Consider the following 6,000-nt stretch of genomic DNA (forward strand, 5'->3'; position numbering starts at 1 on the left):
TTCAACTTACCCTCTTCATAGAATACTCTGTGTAGACATATTTATCTACCTGGCTTCTGCAGTGAAAACTTTCTCTGACTTCTTTTCATACTGATATATAGAGAGGAATGGAGTGGGGAGACACTAAAAAATACTTCCAGACTCACCTCACCTGATTCCCACCACCAAAGTCCATATATGGTAGATTCAAATAGTAATAGCAATATTATTTTGATTGTAGTTAATTATACTCAAAGTCAGAAAAATCCAAATTTAATTTTTGCCTCTGAAACAGCCTGGCTGTGTAATGTTGAACCAATAATCTCTCATTGCTCTAGGTCAGAAATATGGAAGAGGTTGCCTGGGTCTATATGTAACCCACATCACTCTGGAATATGACTGGAACCAGATTAAAATATAATTGGGAAATATTTAACAAAATAAATAAAAATACACAATAAAGTATGTAATGTTGGCATATTGTTTTCTAAGCATAGTAGAATATTCATATCCAGCTTAGTGGCCCCCATTTCTATTTGAGTGTTATTCCACTGCACTAGGCAACTCTCTAGGTTAGTAAAGAGAATTTCCTCACCTGAGAGTTTTCAATAAAAATGAGAAAAATAAAGATTCAGTCCTTCCTAAGCTAGAAATGAAAAGTAGTGATGGAGTGAAAGCTTAGAGGAGGCATGGCTTATCTATGCCAAGGGAGCAAATGCCAAAATAACTGTGCTAGCTAGGCCCTCCACTTCACTTCATTTTAATCACTGTTTTTTTCAAGACTCCCAAGTCTACCAAATCCTCTTTCTAACTAACCCCTTTCCCATTCTTCTTCTCCAGTTTGAGTTTTTTCCTTTTTTCCATCTACCACTCAACCTTCCCTAACTGAGTCTGAACAATATTGAAAGTGCATCTTGACTTGGTATCTTAATTTTCTGACTTAACTGAGAGAGCAAAGTATCTCATTCCATAATAAGAGAAAAGGTTTACATTCTAAATTTGCTTAAAGGAGATAGATGATGCATTGACTTAAATTCACACAAAATTATAAAGACCAGTGTCAGATCCTATTCTGACAGTAGGTTTTTGTAGGAAAGAAAAGTGGCACATACAATTAAAAGGGCAGGAGCTAGGGAAGAAGAAATTGTACCAAAGGGGGGGACCTGGAAGCCACAAAGACATTTCAACCATTTCACAATTTTGTTCCTTTAACTGCATCTGTGTTTCCCTATTTATAGATTAGTTTCACAGGGTATATCAATCAACTTGAGGTGGCTAGGTGGCGCAGTGGATAAAGCACTGGCCCTGGAGTCAGGAGTACCTGAATTCAAATCTGACCTCAGACAGTTAATAATTACTTAGCTGTGTGGCCTTGGGTAAGACACAACCCCATTTGCCTTGCAAAAAAAAAAAAGAAATCAATCAATCTCACAAATAGCATATTCCCAAACATTTTGCTAAGCACTGAGTATGCAAAAGGGAAATTGCACCAGTCCTCAAGGAATTTATATTCTACCATTTGTAAACATTTATAAATAAACAAATAAAAGATATATCTTTATGCAAAATAAGTAGTGATTGGGGAAGGGAAATACAACCAACTGGAAAAGTCAGGAGAGGGCTCATGAAGGAAGACTCTTGAGCAGAACGTTGATGTGAATCAGGTTCTTTGAGAGGAAGAAGAAGAGAATAGTCCAGCCCTGGGGACTCCCTATGCAAAACCAAGAGAGTGGGAAATGGAAGTTGACCAGTTAGTCTGTAATATCATGTACCTTAAGGGGTGTAATGAAAAAGGAGTATGAAAAGATAGTCTAAAGGACTCTAAATGACAAATAGAAGAGTATGTATTTTATCCTAGAGACAATAGGAAATCATAAGAGCTAAGGAGAAACATGGTAAAACCTATGTTTTAGGAATACCAATCAAATAACAGTTTGGAAGATAGTTTAGAGAGGAAAGAAGCTAGATTGAGAGAAACAAATCAGGAGGCCAATGCAATAGTCCATGCAAGAGGTAATAAGGTAATCAAGTCCCTTCAAATTCAATTCAATTAATTTAGCAAACATGAATTAGACAGCAATATGTAAGACATTGGGGATTTGAAGTTGAAAAATGATACAGTCCCTGCCCTCAAGGACATAACAATTAATAAAGGGGTTTGACATGTTCACAAGGAAATGTGACACAAGGTAAAATGGGATAGGGGCAAAAGAGAAATACAAAATGCTTTGAGAAACTTGAGGAATCATTTTCATCTGAGAGAAGATGATAAGGTATCAGAGGGCCCTTCATGAAGGAGCTGACAAATGTAGTGAGTCTTAAAGAATCATTAATCTAGCGCAGCTAAGTGGCGCAGTGGATAGAGAACTGGTCCTGGAGGTGGGAGGACCTGAGTTCGGGTCTCAGACACTTAATAATTACCTAGCTGTGTGACCTTGGGCAAGTCTTAACCCCATTGCCTTGCAAAACAAACAAACAAAAAAAGAATCATTAACCTACATCTGAATATGGTCTTTGAGTTCATATAGTCTAATCCACTCATTTTCCATATGAGGAAACTAGGATTCACAATGGTTAATATCTAGTTCAAAGTTAAATTTCATGTCTTACTCTTTCTGACCCCATTTGGGATTAACTTGACAAAGATACTGGAGTGGTTTGTCATTTCCTTCTGCAGCTCATTTTCCAGATGAGGAAACTGTGGCAATCAGGGTTAAGTGACCTGCCAGGATTACACAGCTAGTAAATATGTGAAGCTGGATTTGAACTCAGGTTCAATGTTACATGTGTAATCAGTATCAAAGATAGGACTTAAATTCCAGTGTTCTATCTCCAGAGTTAAGACTTTTTCCACTATACCATAATTGATAACGAGAAGTTTCATTAGAAGGAGATGGGAAGGGAGGAAGATTCTATTCCAAATATAAAGGATAATAATATAAGCAAAATCACAGACAGAAGAGGGCAGAATGGGGATGGTGACACAAAATGACTTATCTTGGTTAGAATGAAGAAAATAATAACCAGAGATAATTATGTAGGACCTTGAATGTTACGTCCAAGAGTTTAAACCTTATTGGCAAAAATGGAAAGATTATTAAGAATTTTTAATAGAGAAATGTTGTGACTATCTTAACTGGCGGCAGAAAGACTATGGTATTATAGAAGGATTTAAAGTCACAGAACTTAGGAGCAACTAGGTGGTGCAGTGGATAGAGTGCTGGCCCGGAAGTCAGGAGGATCTGAGTTCAAATTTGCCCTCAGACACTTGATACTTACTAGCTGTGTGACCCTGGGCAAGTCACTTAATCCCATAACCTTGCAAAAACAACACAAAAGTCACAAAATTCAATACTTGTTCTTTTACCTGTGTACCCTTGGTCAAGTCATTTCTTATGAGCTTTTATTTCCTACTTTACAAAATGAAATGAAACTATGTAATGTCTAAGGTCCTATGACAAAACAATGGGTCTGTTACAATGGTCTTGGCAAGATTGAGAGAGGAACTCAAGTCTGGTGGTCATAAACAGGAAGGACTAGATATGAGAAATATTGTAAATGTAAGAAATGAAGAAATTGACAAACATTGGAAATATGGGATAAATAACAAAGAACAGTCAAACAACTCTGAGGTTACCATCATGAGTAATTAAGATGATGATGGTGCTATTTTTTTTGGTCAAGAACAATGATTTTGTCATTTCATCACTGCAGGTAACTCTCCCCAAAATGGAAGCATTATTAAGCACTTATGCACCAAGAATTATGTTGAGATTTGGGGAAACACTTTAGTTCTGATTCTTTATTCACAACATGACTAATATGGAAATATGTTAAACATGATTTTTCATGCATAACCTATATCAGATTACTCATTGTCAAGGAGAAAGGGAAGGGAAGAGAGGGAGACAGAAAAACATGAAACTTCAAAGCTTACAAAAAGTTGAACATTGAAAACTATCTTTGCAAGTAATTGGAAAAAATAAAATAAATTTTTTTTAAAAAGAAGCTGAGGTTCAGAATAATAAAATTATTTATCCATGGGGAAAAAGAATTGGAGAAACAAAGGCAAAAATAATTCCTTGTCCTTAAGAAGCTTACATTCTATAATTGTATTCTATTGTGCCATAAGAAATAATGAAAAGATAAGGAATAATGAAAGGGAAGACTTGTATGTATTGATGTAGAGAAAAGTGAGCAGAAAAAAAGAAAATAGTAAATACAATAATACCAACAGTTTAAAAACAAATAACTTGGGAGTGGGTAGAGTCAAGATGGCAGAGGCAGCTACCCAAAAGAACTCTCCCAGTGTTCCCCTACAACTTTAGAATAATGCCCCAGATAGAATTCTTGATTGTCAAAACCAACAAAAAAGCCTGAGAGAAACATTTTTCCAATCCAAGTTAACTTACGAGGTATGCAGGAGAGGTCTATGACACTGGTTAGATGAGCTTGCCTTGAGAACACATGACAGTCACACTAGAAGCAGGACTTGGAGTTGACTATTACAGCAGCAGCAGCTGCGGCAGATTTAGGAGTTCTCAGCCCAGAGACAGTAAGGAAGTTGGGGGTTGGGGGTGGGGGGAAGGGAAGAAGAAGAGAAAGAAAATCAGACAACTGGTCAGAGATTACAGGAGACTCTTTGTTGGTACCACGTACAGAACCATACACAATTTTGAATCACAGTTCCAGGATGAAGGAAAGTACGAGCTTTTACAGCCAAAGGTGAAGAGTTCCCAAAGGTCTCAGTTCCCAGGCAGAGATGATCACTAGCAGTTGTTGCAACAGGAGAGCCTGAGATCCAGAACCAAGAGGAGTGTTACTATTTTTGACTGCAGGGAAGCAAAGTAGTTTCCCAGTTAAAAGGTTGTTGTCATAATGTGAAGGGAGAGAAGAGAGGGTGGGGGGAAAAGTATAAAATTCAAAACCTTACAAAACCTTACAAAAAGTGATAGGTAGAAACTATTGTTGTATATAATTGGAAAACAAATAAAATATTTTTTAAAAATAACAACAGTCTCACTCTCTCCAGAATCACTGAAGTCCAGTGGCAAGATGGAAGTCAAGATGACTGGTAATTGCCTGAGATATAGTGGGAGACTGTGGTCTTTTTAAATTTAGGTCTTTCCCAGACCTCAGTTTGTCCAAGGAAACACCCTTTTGATTACTAAAAGTCAGGTAGGAATTGAGACTAAGATAGCCTAATTTCCCATCACAAAAATATCTGGAGAAGAAGGCCTTCAAAGTTTCTAACTCGCACAGAAAACAATTATTATTTACACCCATTCTAAACCATCATAATCTAAACAATGAGTCTAGAGACTTGGACTGGACCTTCATGAGTACCCCTTCCTGGGTAAAGACCAGAGTACAGATCTGGACAGTAAGAACTACATCTCTCCTTGTATTCTATCACCTTGGGATCATTGAAAAGTCACAGATCCTCTGATGATCAACCTTGATGGACTTGCTCATTCCATCAGTGCAACAATCAGAGACAATTTGGGACTATCTGCAATCAAGCATCTGTATCCAGAGAAAAAAATTGTGGAGTTTGAACAAAGACCAAGGAGTATTACTTTTAATTTAGAAAAAAAAAACTGATATCTTGTTATGTAATCTTGCTATCTTTTCTACTTTATTTTTCTTCTTTAAGGATATGATTTCTCTCTCATCACATTCAGTTTGGTTCAATGAAACAATGGAAACAATGTAAAGACTGGCAAATTGCCTTCTGTGGGAGGTGGGGGAGGGGAGCAAGATTAGGGGAAAAATTGTAAAACTCAAAATAAATAAAATCTTCAAAAGGGAAAAAAAAAGAAAAATTATAGATCCTCACCACCAGAACAAGTTCTGAAAACAGTAGCACAAAAACCCCCCAAAAAACCTGAAGCTTGGGATAGTATCTCTAACCTCACCCAAGGAGCAGAGTCCAACATTAATTTAAAAGTTAATAGTCAGGAAATATGTGAAACCAACATAAAAAGAACCTGACCATAAAAATCTAATATGGTGTCAGCA

The 6,000-nt window shown here is 36.9% G+C and overlaps 1 long non-coding RNA gene across 1 annotated transcript in view; it reads right to left on the bottom strand.

The window, feature by feature from the left end:
- LOC141493912 (uncharacterized) overlaps positions 1-4,704 on the bottom strand; it is a 33,149-nt gene extending 28,445 nt beyond the window's left edge. Inside the window, exon 1 of the long non-coding RNA XR_012470352.1 lies at positions 4,392-4,704. This is a non-coding gene — a long non-coding RNA (uncharacterized LOC141493912). The remainder of the gene's footprint in view (positions 1-4,391) is intronic.
- Between the last annotated feature and the right edge of the window lie 1,296 nt (positions 4,705-6,000).

This window comes from Macrotis lagotis, chromosome 7 (genome assembly GCF_037893015.1).
Source record: "Macrotis lagotis isolate mMagLag1 chromosome 7, bilby.v1.9.chrom.fasta, whole genome shotgun sequence".
In the NCBI taxonomy this organism is placed as follows: Eukaryota; Metazoa; Chordata; class Mammalia; order Peramelemorphia; family Peramelidae; genus Macrotis; species Macrotis lagotis.